Below are 12,373 nucleotides of genomic sequence, written 5' to 3'. Positions count from 1 at the left end.
TCCGTTTAATTTGCCAACTGCGCAAAACGGGGCCGCCGGACATGCGGTATGGCCGCACCGGCGCGCGCGCGTGCACCCGTCCGCCAACGCGCGAAACGGAAAACATTTAGCACATAAAATGACGCATCCTAGACCTAAAAACATTTTCCCCTCCATTTATTGAGCCAAGGAAAGTGTGGCCCAAGTTCAAATCCGGTCAGTTTCCATCGGATTCGGCGGGACACCGCAGGAAGCGGGAGGGATTCCCAGATGGCTACCGCGCGCATACGGCATGTGATAGGTGGTGCGTAGGAGGTATCCTACCGCTGCGCGGAGGTCTCGCGCAATACTAAAATGCGCACCATGTAGCTCCTTCACAAAAAAGCCCTTCCGCACCCCGAAAATGGAAAAACCGTCGCCCGTGGTTCGGATTGGAAATCCGCGACACGGGCCTTGCTTCCCATCCTAAGGTCCACGCACGTGCCAAATATGGCCTCGTTCCGACAAACTATGTGGTGAAACGGGCCGTTTCCTACTCATTTCCCCTAAAAGCCATAGAACTCCGGACGTGATAGCCCTATTCGTGAAGGGTTTTTCAAGATAATTGCCGTATCCCAATTCCGTCTTTTGAAGTGGTTACTAGGACACATAAAATGACGCCACGCGGCTCCGCTCGATTTTTTGGCTCCGTTTAATTTGCCAACCGCGCAAAACGGGGCCGCCGGGACATGCGGTGTGGCCGTACCGGCGCGCGCGTGCACCCGTCCGCCAACGCGCGAAACGGAAAACATTTAGCACATAAAATGACGCGTCCTAGACCTAAAAACATTTTCCCTCCATTTATTGAGCCAAGGAAAGTGTGGCCCCGGCTCAAATCCGGTCGGCTTCCAGCGGATTCGGCGGGACACCGCAGAAGCGGGAGGGATTCCCAGATGGCTACCGCGCGCATACGGCATGTGATAGGTGGTGCGTAGGAGGTATCCTACCGCTGCGCGGAGGTCTCACGCAATACTAAAATGCGCACCATGTAGCTCCTTCACAAAAAAAGCCCTTCCGGCACCCCGAAAATTGAAAAACCGTCGCCCGTGGTTCGGATTGGAAATCCGTGACACGGGCCTTGCTTCCCATCCTAATGTACACGCACGTGCCAAATATGGCCTCGTTCCGACAAACTATGTGGTGAAACGGGCCGTTTCCTACTCATTTCCCCTAAAAGCCATAGAACTCCGGACGTGATAGCCCTATTCGTGAAGGGTTTTTCAAGATAATTGCCGTATCCCAATTCCGTCTTTTGAAGTAGTTACTAGGACACATAAAATGACGCCACGCGGCTCCGCTCGATTTTTTGGCTCCGTTTAATTTGCCAACTGCGCAAAACGGGGCCGCCGGGACATGCGGTATGGCCGTACCGGGCGCGGGCGTGCACCCGTCCGCCAACGCGCGAAACGGAAAACATTTAGCACATAAAATGACGCGTCCTAGACCTAAAAACATTTTCCCCTCCATTTATTGAGCCAAGGAAAGTGTGGCCCCAGTTCAAATCCGGTCAGTTTCCAGCGGATTCGGCGGGACACCGCAGGAAGCGGGAGGGATTCCCAGATGGCTACCACGCGCATACGGCATGTGATAGGTGGTGCGTAGGAGGTATCCTACCGCTGCGCGGAGGCCTCGCCCAATACTAAAATGCGCACCATGTAGCTCCTTCACAAAAAAAGCCCTTCCGGCACCCCGAAAATGGAAAAACCGTCGCCCGTGGTTCGGATTGGAAATCCGCGACAGGGGCCTTGCTTCCTATCCTAAGGACCACGCATGTGCCAAATATGGCCTCGTTCCGACAAACTATGTGGTGAAACGGGTCGTTTCCTACTCATTTCCCCTAAAAGCCATAGAACTCCGGACGTGATAGCCCTATTCGTGAAGGGTTTTTCAAGATAATTGCCGTATCCCAATTCCGTCTTTTGAAGTGGTTACTAGGACACATAAAATGACGCCACGCGGCTCCGCTCGATTTTTTGGCTCCGTTTAATTTGCCAACTGCGCAAAACGGGGCCGCCGGGACATGCGGTATGGCCGCACCGGGCGCGCGCGTGCACCCGTCCGCCAACGCGCGAAACGGAAAACAGTTTAGCACATAAAATGACGCGTCCTAGACCTAAAAACATTTTCCCCTCCATTTATTGAGCCAAGGAAAGTGTGGCCCCAGCTCAAATCCGGTCAGTTTCCAGCGGATTCGGCGGGACACCGCAGGAAGCGGGAGGGATTCCCAGATGGCTACCGCGCGCATACGGCATGTGATAGGTGGTGCGTAGGAGGTATCCTACCGCTTCGCGGAGGTCTCGCGCAATACTAAAATGCGCACCATGTAGCTCCTTCACAAAAAAAGCCCTTCCAGGCACCCCGAAAATGGAAAAACCGTCGCCCGTGGTTCGGATTGGAAATCCGCGACATGGGCCTTGCTTCCCATCCTAAGGTCCACGCACGTGCCAAATATGGCCTCGTTCCGACAAACTATGTGGTGAAACGGGCCGTTTCCTACTCATTTCCCCTAAAAGCCATAGAACTACGGACGTGATAGCCCTATTCGTGAAGGGTTTTTCAAGATAATTGCCGTATCCCAATTCCGTCTTTTGAAGTGGTTACTAGGACACATAAAATGACGCCACGCGGCTCCGCTCGATTTTTTTGGCTCCGTTTAATTTGCCAACTGCTCAAAACGGGGCCGCCGTGACATGCGGTATGGCCGTACCGGGCGCGCGCGTGCACCCGTCCGCCAACGCGTGAAACGGAAAACATTTAGCACATAAAATGACGCGTCCTAGACCTATAAACATTTTCCCCTCCATTTATTGAGCCAAGGAAAGTGTGGCCCCAGTTCAAATCCGGTCAGTTTCTAGCGGATTCGGCGGGACACCGCAGGAAGCGGGAGGGATTCCCAGATGGCTACCGCGCGCATACGGCATGTGATAGGTGGTGCGTAGGAGGTATCCTACCGCTGCGCGGAGGTCTCGCACAATACTAAAATGCGCACCATGTAGCTCCTTCACAAAAAAAGCCCTTCCGGCACCCCGAAAATGGAAAAACCGTCGCCCGTGGTTCGGATTGGAAATCCGCGATAGGGGCCTTGCTTCCCATCCTAAGTTCCACGCACGTGCCAAATATGGCCTCGTTCCGACAAACTATGTGGTGAAACGGGCCGTTTCCTACTCATTTCCCCTAAAAGCCATAGAACTCCGAACGTGATAGCCCTATTCGTGAAGGGTTTTTCAAGATAATTGCCGTATCCCAATTCCGTCTTTTGAAGTGGTTACTAGGACACATAAAATGACACCACGCGGCTCCGCTCGAATTTTTTTTGCTCCATTTAATTTGCCAACTGCGCAAAATGGGGCCGCCGGGACATGCGGTATGGCCGTACCGGGCGCGCGCGTGCACCCGTCCGCCAACGCGCGAAACGGAAAACATTTAGCACATAAAATGACGCGTCCTAGACCTAAAAACATTTTCCCCTCCATTTATTGAGCCAAGGAAAGTGTGGCCCCAGTTCAAATCCGGTCAGTTTCCATCGGATTCGGTGGGACACCGCAGGAAGCGGGAGGGATTCCCAGATGGCTACCGCGCGCATACGGCATGTGATAGGTGGTGCGTAGGAGGTATCCTACCGCTGCGCGGAGGCCTCGCGCAATACTAAAATGCGCACCATGTAGCTCCTTCACAAAAAAAGCCCTTCCGGCACCCCGAAAATGGAAAAACCGTCGCCCGTGGTTCGGATTGGAAATCCGCGACAGGGGCCTTGCTTCCTATCCTAAGGACCACGCACGTGCCAAATATGGCCTCGTTCCGACAAACTATGTGGTGAAACGGGTCGTTTCCTACTCATTTCCCCTAAAAGCCATAGAACTCCGGACGTGATAGCCCTATTCGTGAAGGGTTTTTCAAGATAATTGCCGTATCCCAATTCCGTCTTTTGAAGTGGTTACTAGGACACATAAAATGACGCCACGCGGCTCCGCTCGATTTTTTTGGCTCCGTTTAATTTGCCAACTGCGCAAAACGGGGCCGCCGTGACATGCGGTATGGCCGTACCGGGCGCGCGCGTGCACCCGTCCGCCAACGCGTGAAACGGAAAACATTTAGCACATAAAATGACGCGTCCTAGACCTATAAACATTTTCCCCTCCATTTATTGAGCCAAGGAAAGTGTGGCCCCAGTTCAAATCCGGTCAGTTTCTAGCGGATTCGGCGGGACACCGCAGGAAGCGGGAGGGATTCCCAGATGGCTACCGCGCGCATACGGCATGTGATAGGTGGTGCGTAGTAGGTATCCTACCGCTGCGCGGAGGTCTCGCGCAATACTAAAATGCGCACCATGTAGCTTCTTCACAAAAAAAGCCCTTCCGGCACCCCGAAAATGGAAAAACCGTCGCCCGTGGCTCGGATTGGAAATCCGCGATAGGGGCCTTGCTTCCCATCCTAAGTTCCACGCACGTGCCAAATATGGCCTCGTTCCGACAAACTATGTGGTGAAACGGGCCGTTTCCTACTCATTTCCCCTAAAAGCCATAGAACTCCGAACGTGATAGCCCTATTCGTGAAGGGTTTTTCAAGATAATTGCCGTATCCCAATTCCGTATTTTGAAGTGGTTACTAGGACACATAAAATGACACCACGCGGCTCCGCTCGAATTTTTTTTGCTCCATTTAATTTGCCAACTGCGCAAAACGGGGCCGCCGGGACATGCGGTATGGCCGTACCGGGCGCGCGCGTGCACCCGTCCGCCAACGCGCGAAACGGAAAACATTTAGCACATAAAATGACGCGTCCTAGACCTAAAAACATTTTCCCCTCCATTTATTGAGCCAAGGAAAGTGTGGCCCCAGTTCAAATCCGGTCAGTTTCCATCGGATTCGGTGGGACACCGCAGGAAGCGGGAGGGATTCCCAGATGGCTACCGCGCGCATACGGCATGTGATAGGTGGTGCGTAGGAGGTATCCTAACGCTGCGCGGAGGCCTCGCGCAATACTAAAATGCGCACCATGTAGCTCCTTCAGAAAAAAAGCCCTTCCGGCACCCCGAAAATGGAAAAACCGTCGCCCGTGGTTCGGATTGGAAATCCGCGACAGGGGCCTTGCTTCCTATCCTAAGGACCACGCACGTGCCAAATATGGCCTCGTTCCGACAAACTATGTGGTGAAACGGGTCGTTTCCTACTCATTTCCCCTAAAAGCCATAGAACTCCGGACGTGATAGCCCTATTCGTGAAGGGTTTTTCAAGATAATTGCCGTATCCCAATTCCGTCTTTTGAAGTGGTTACTAGGACACATAAAATGACGCCACGCGGCTCCGCTCGATTTTTTGGCTCCGTTTAATTTGCCAACTGCGCAAAACGGGGCCGCCGGGACATGCGGTATGGCCGTACGGGCGCGCGCGTGCACCCGTCCGCCAACGCGCGAAACGGAAAACATTTAGCACATAAAATGACGCGTCCTAGACCTAAAAACATTTTCCCCTCCATTTATTGAGCCAAGGAAAGTGTGGCCCAAGTTCAAATCCGGTCAGTTTCCCTCGGATTCGGCGGGACACCGCAGGAAGCGGGAGGGATTCCCAGATGGCTACCACGCGCATACGGCATGTGATAGGTGGTGCGTAGGAGGTACCCTACCGCTGCGCGGAGGTCTCGCGCAATACTAAAATGCGCACCATGTAGCTCCTTCACAAAAAAAAGCCCTTCCGCACCCCGAAAATGGAAAAACCGTCGCCCGTGGTTCGGATTGGAAATCCGCGACACGGGCCTTGCTTCCCATCCTAAGGTCCACGCACGTGCCAAATATGGCCTCGTTCCGACAAACTATGTGGTGAAACGGGCCGTTTCCTACTTATTTCCCCTAAAAGCCATAGAACTCCGGACGTGATAGCCCTATTCGTGAAGGGTTTTTCAAGATAATTTCCGTATCCCAATTCTGTCTTTTGAAGTGGTTACTAGGACACATAAAATGACGCCACGCGGCTCCGCTCGATTTTTTGGCTCCGTTTAATTTGCCAACTGCGCAAAACGGGGCCGCCGGGACATGCGGTGTGGCCGTACCGGGCGCGCGCGTGCACCCGTCCGCCAACGCGCGAAACGGAAAACATTTAGCACATAAAATGACGCGTCCTAGACCTAAAAACATTTTCCCCTCCATTTATTGAGCCAAGGAAAGTGTGGCCCCAGTTCAAATCCGGTCGGTTTCCGGCGGATTCGGCGGGACACCGCAGGAAGCGGGAGGGATTCCCAGATGGCTACCGCGCGCATACGGCATGTGATAGGTGGTGCGTAGGAGGTATCCTACCGCTGCGCGGAGGTCTCACGCAATACTAAAATGCGCACCATGTAGCTCCTTCACAAAAAAAGCCCTTCCGGCACCCCGAAAATGGAAAAACCATCACCCGTGGTTCGGATTGGAAATCCGTGACACGGGCCTTGCTTCCCATCCTAATGTACACGCACGTGCCAAATATGGCCTCGTTCCGACAAACTATGTGGTGAAACGGGCCGTTTCCTACTCATTTCCCCTAAAAGCCATAGAACTCCGGACGTGATAGCCCTATTCGTGAAGGGTTTTTCAAGATAATTGCCGTATCCCAATTCCGTCTTTTGAAGTAGTTACTAGGACACATAAAATGACGCCACGCGGCTCCGCTTGATTTTTTTGGCTCCGTTTAATTTGCCAACTGCGCAAAACGGGGCCGTCGGGACATGCGGTATGGCCGTACCGGGCGCGGGTGTGCACCCGTCCGCCAACGCGCGAAACGGAAAACATTTAGCACATAAAATGACGCGTCCTAGACCTAAAAACATTTTCCCCTCCATTTATTGAGCCAAGGAAAGTGTGGCCCCAGTTCAAATCCGGTCAGTTTCCATCGGATTCGGCGGGACACCGCAGGAAGCGGGAGGGATTCCCAGATGGCTACCACGCGCATACGGCATGTGATAGGTGGTGCGTAGGAGGTATCCTACCGCTGCGCGGAGGCCTCACGCAATACTAAAATGCGCACCATGTAGCTCCTTCACAAAAAAAGCCCTTCCGGCACCCCGAAAATGGAAAAACCGTCGCCCGTGGTTCGGATTGGAAATCCGCGACAGGGGCCTTGCTTCCTATCCTAAGGACCACGCACGTGCCAAATATGGCCTCGTTCCGACAAACTATGTGGTGAAACGGTGTTGACGTCAGAAACCCACTGGCGGGCAGCGACTGGTCAACACAGTAGAGCCGGGAACAACTAGGGCTGCGGCTGGCCCCAGTCCCTCAGAGCGACGGCCCGCAAAGCCTCCTGGTCGCGCGCCGATGCAAATTGCAAGGGCGTGCCACCTGACCTATACCCGGTCGGGAAGGTGTGGATGATGCCTCGCTTAGTTTCCTGCAGGGGCACACACGTACACGTTAAATACGAGCCTCGATCGGCTCTCAGGTTGTCCTGTGAATCGGCTCATGGAGCCGATCCACCCATGATTCGTCCAAGGTGGCCGAATATATGGTGGTCCTGCTTGATCAAGATGAAGCGTATGAGATCCACGACGATCTGGGGTTTTCACCGCATAATCGGATCATCCTACTCACGATTGGGCCTCGCGCTCACGCACGGTGATCGTAAGCCAGCCCTAGACAAGGCCTAAAAACCAACACTAGGTTGATCCTCGGAACGTCCCGTCTAGGGGCAGCAAACTACACCCCGCATGCCGCTGGATCCTCCAACCCTTTGTAAGGCCTAACTATTGCGAGATATTAAACTAATCCTTGATGAATCAAGGAGCGATCGTAACGGATCAGATCTACTAAACGGTGATCAAGCGGGGTGCCGTCCCTGCACCCATGATGAGGTACAAGGACGGCTAGATGCGCAAGGGTTGCACTACGAAAGCATATGATACTAAGAACAATGCTAACCCTAACGCATCTATGATAACTACGTTGCTCGCCATCAAAAAGGCTTCAGCACGAGCAACGCATGAACAACTAGGCAGGCTCGTGCTGCCTAGATCGCGAGATGCGATCTAGGCAGCATGGTGCTTACCGGAGGAACCCTCGAGACGAAGGAGTTGGCGATGCGCCGAGATTGGTTTGTGTTGAACGTTGGTTGTTGTTTATTCCATAAACCCTAGATACATATTTATAGTCCAGGGGACTTTCTAATTGAGGCGTGCACCTAACCGTGCACGGGTAAAACTCTAACTTCTAAATTAAGATGCGATCTACTATAATACAGATACGAGGGCAATTTAGCCCAAACTTGGTACACAAGGCCGATTCACGTATTTCTTCCATGTATATTCTTCAAACCCATCTTGATCGCGGCCCACCTCCGATCCGGTCAAATTCTGGTGATAACACATGCCCCCTGGTTTTGGAAATGACATTTCCAAAATCATTATGCTTTTCCTTCGTCGGGTCATGTCGTGGCGGAGCAGCAAACCGCCGATTGTTAGCTGGATCGACGCCCAATGAGCCGATAGCAACGCATTGGTCTCTCATAATCTGTCCTTCATCTTCTTCGACTGATGACTCTGAGACCTGGTGATCCTCCTCTGCAAAATTCACCATCCTCGAAGAAGGTTGCTACACAGGACCAGCCGATGATACTCCAATTGGCTTCTAGAAACAGAACATTTACCAGGTCGGTTGCCCCTCGAGTCTCAGTCAAGGCAAAACAGAGATGAGGATACACAAATTAGCCGAATGGACCTGGGCTTGATCATGTCTGAGGGCACTATCATGCAGAGCCAGCCGATTTGAACGAAATCGGCTCTCCAGAGGAGAGGACCTTCGGGGTGAGCTGCCCCCCGAGTTTCTTCAGTCCAAATGTCATGACTACATATTCACACAAGCCCATTGAACCTGGTACTCTGAATGCAGTCTTGTGTATATCTTCTTTATCATCATATCGAAGCCGATCGCTCGAAACGGCCTCCTCTTTGTCCTTGCCATGGCGGTAAACAGAATGAGCTACCATGTAGTTAACTTCCTGGCGCAGAGCTCTGGTCCGTTCTTCTGAAGGGGTGGACGGATTTACTTGGTCGAGGGCACCCTCGGCTGTAAAGCCGCTCCACCTGATGCCATGAGAACGGGTCTTCGAGAAAGAGCCGATTAGATTGGCTTCAAAGAAAGCCTTGAGCTCATCGTACTTCTTCTTGTGCTCATCGGGCAGCTCGCGTACGTGAGCTGAGTCGCCAGCCATCTCGGCTGTGGATGTCGACATGGTTGCTCGAAGAGTGTCTTCCGCCATCTCGGATGTAAATGGCGATGCGGTGGATGTCGAAGATGGTCCCACCGTGCGTGCCGAGAATGTGTTGACGTCGAAACCCACCGGCGGGCAGCGACCGGTCAACACGGTAGAGCCGGGAACAACTAGGGCTGCGGCTGGCCCCGGTCCCTCGGAGCGACGGCCCGCAAAGCCTCCCGGTCGCGCGCCGATGCAAATTGCAAGGGCGTGCCACCTGACCTATACCTGGTCGGGAAGGTGTGGATGATGCCTCGCTTAGTTTCCTGCGGGGCACACACGTACACGTTAAATACGAGCCTCGATCGGCTCTCGAGGTTGTCCCGTGAATCGGCTCATGGAGCCGATCCACCCATGATTCGTCCAAGGTGGCCGAATATATGGTGGTCCTGCTTGATCAAGATGAAGCGTATGAGATCCACGACGATCTGGGGTTTTCACCGCATAATCGGATCATCCTACTCACGATTGGGCCTCGCGCTCACGCACGGTGATCGTAAGCCAGCCCTAGACAAGGCCTAAAAACCAACACTAGGTTGATCCTCGGAACGTCCTGTCTAGGGGCAGCAAACTACACCCCGCATGCCGCTGGATCCTCCAACCCTTTGTAAGGCCTAACTATTGCGAGATATTAAACTAATCCTTGATGAATCAAGGAGCGATCGTAACGGATCAGATCTACTAAACGGTGATCAAGCGGGGTGCCGTCCCTGCACCCATGATGAGGTACAAGGACGGCTAGATGCGCAAGGGTTGCACTACGAAAGCATATGATACTAAGAACAATGCTAACCCTAACGCATCTATGATAACTACGTTGCTCGCCATCAAAAGGCTTCGGCACGAGCAACGCATGAACAACTAGGCAGGCTCGTGCTTGCCTAGATCGCGAGATGCGATCTAGGCGGCATGGTGCTTACCGGAGGAACCCTCGAGACGAAGGAGTTGGCGATGCGCCGAGATTGGTTTGTGTTGAACGTTGGTTGTTGTTTATTCCATAAACCCTAGATACATATTTATAGTCCAGGGGACTTTCTAATTGAGGCGTGCACCTAACCGTGCACGGGTAAAACTCTAACTTCTAAATTAAGATGCGATCTACTATAATACAGATACAGGGGCAATTTAGCCCAAACTTGGTACACAAGGCCGATTCACGTATTTCTTCCATGTATATTCTTCAAACCCATCTTGATCGCGGCCCACCTCTGATCCGGTCAAATTCTGGTGATAACAAACGGGTCGTTTCCTACTCATTTCCCCTAAAAGCCATAGAACTCCGGACGTGATAGCCCTATTCGTGAAGGGTTTTTCAAGATAATTGCCGTATCCCAATTCCGTCTTTTGAAGTGGTTACTAGGACACATAAAATGACGCCACGCGGCTCCGCTCGATTTTTTGGCTCCGTTTAATTTGCCAACTGCGCAAAACGGGGCCGCCGGGACATGCGGTATGGCCGTACCGGGCGCGCGCGTGCACCCGTCCGCCAACGCGCGAAACGGAAAACAGTTAGCACATAAAATGACGCGTCCTAGACCTAAAAAAATTTTCCCCTCCATTTATTGAGCCAAGGAAAGTGTGGCCCCAGTTCAAATCCGGTCAGTTTCCAGCGGATTCGGCGGGACACCGCAGGAAGCGGGAGGGATTCCCAGATGGCTACCGCGCGCATACGGCATGTGATAGGTGGTGCGTAGGAGGTATCCTACCGCTTCGCGGAGGTCTCGCGCAATACTAAAATGCGCACCATGTAGCTCCTTCACAAAAAAAGCCCTTCCGGCACCCCGAAAATGGAAAAACCGTCGCCCGTGGTTCGGATTGGAAATCCGCGACATGAGCCTTGCTTCCCATCCTAAGGTCCACGCACGTGCCAAATATGGCCTCGTTCCGACAAACTATGTGGTGAAACGGGCCGTTTCCTACTCATTTCCCCTAAAAGCCATAGAACTACGGACGTGATAGCCCTATTCGTGAAGGGTTTTTCAAGATAATTGCCGTATCCCAATTCCGTCTTTTGAAGTGGTTACTAGGACACATAAAATGACGCCACGCGGCTCCGCTCGATTTTTTTGGCTCCATTTAATTTGCCAACTGCGCAAAACGGGGCCGCCGTGACATGCGGTACGGCCGTACCGGGCGCGCGCGTGCACCCGTCCGCCAACGCGTGAAACGGAAAACATTTAGCACATAAAATGACGCGTCCTAGACCTATAAACATTTTCCCCTCCATTTATTGAGCCAAGGAAAGTGTGTCCCCAGTTCAAATCCGGTCAGTTTCTAGCGGATTCGGCGGGACACCGCAGGAAGCGGGAGGGATTCCCAGATGGCTACCGCGCGCATACGGCATGTGATAGGTGGTGCGTAGGAGGTATCCTACCGCTGCGCGGAGGTCTCGCGCAATACTAAAATGCGCACCATGTAGCTCCTTCACAAAAAAAGCCCTTCCGGCACCCCGAAAATGGAAAAACCGTCGCCCGTGGTTCAGATTGGAAATCCGCGATAGGGGCCTTGCTTCCCATCCTAAGTTCCACGCACGTGCCAAATATGGCCTCGTTCCGACAAACTATGTGGTGAAACGGGCCGTTTCCTACTCATTTCCCCTAAAAGCCATAGAACTCCGAACGTGATAGCCCTATTCGTGAAGGGTTTTTCAAGATAATTGCCGTATCCCAATTCCGTCTTTTGAAGTGGTTACTAGGACACATAAAATGACACCACGCGGCTCCGCTCGAATTTTTTTTGCTCCATTTAATTTGCCAACTGCGCAAAACGGGGCCGCCGGGACATGCGGTATGGCCGTACCGGGCGCGCGCGTGCACCCGTCCGCCAACGCGCGAAACGGAAAACATTTAGCACATAAAATGACGCGTCCTAGACCTAAAAACATTTTCCCCTCCATTTATTGAGCCAAGGAAAGTGTGGCCCCAGTTCAAATCCGGTCAGTTTCCATCGGATTCGGTGGGACACCGCAGGAAGCGGGAGGGATTCCCAGATGGCTACCGCGCGCATACGGCATGTGATAGGTGGTGCGTAGGAGGTATCCTACCGCTGCGTGGAGGCCTCGCGCAATACTAAAATGCGCACCATGTAGCTCCTTCACAAAAAAGCCCTTCCGGCACCCCGAAAATGGAAAAACCGTCGC

The sequence above is a fragment of the Lolium rigidum genome, chromosome 6 (genome assembly GCF_022539505.1).
Source record: "Lolium rigidum isolate FL_2022 chromosome 6, APGP_CSIRO_Lrig_0.1, whole genome shotgun sequence".
Classification (NCBI taxonomy): domain Eukaryota; kingdom Viridiplantae; phylum Streptophyta; class Magnoliopsida; order Poales; family Poaceae; genus Lolium; species Lolium rigidum.
The sequence above is the reverse complement of the archived record's forward strand: the minus strand, read 5'-3'. Positions refer to the sequence as shown.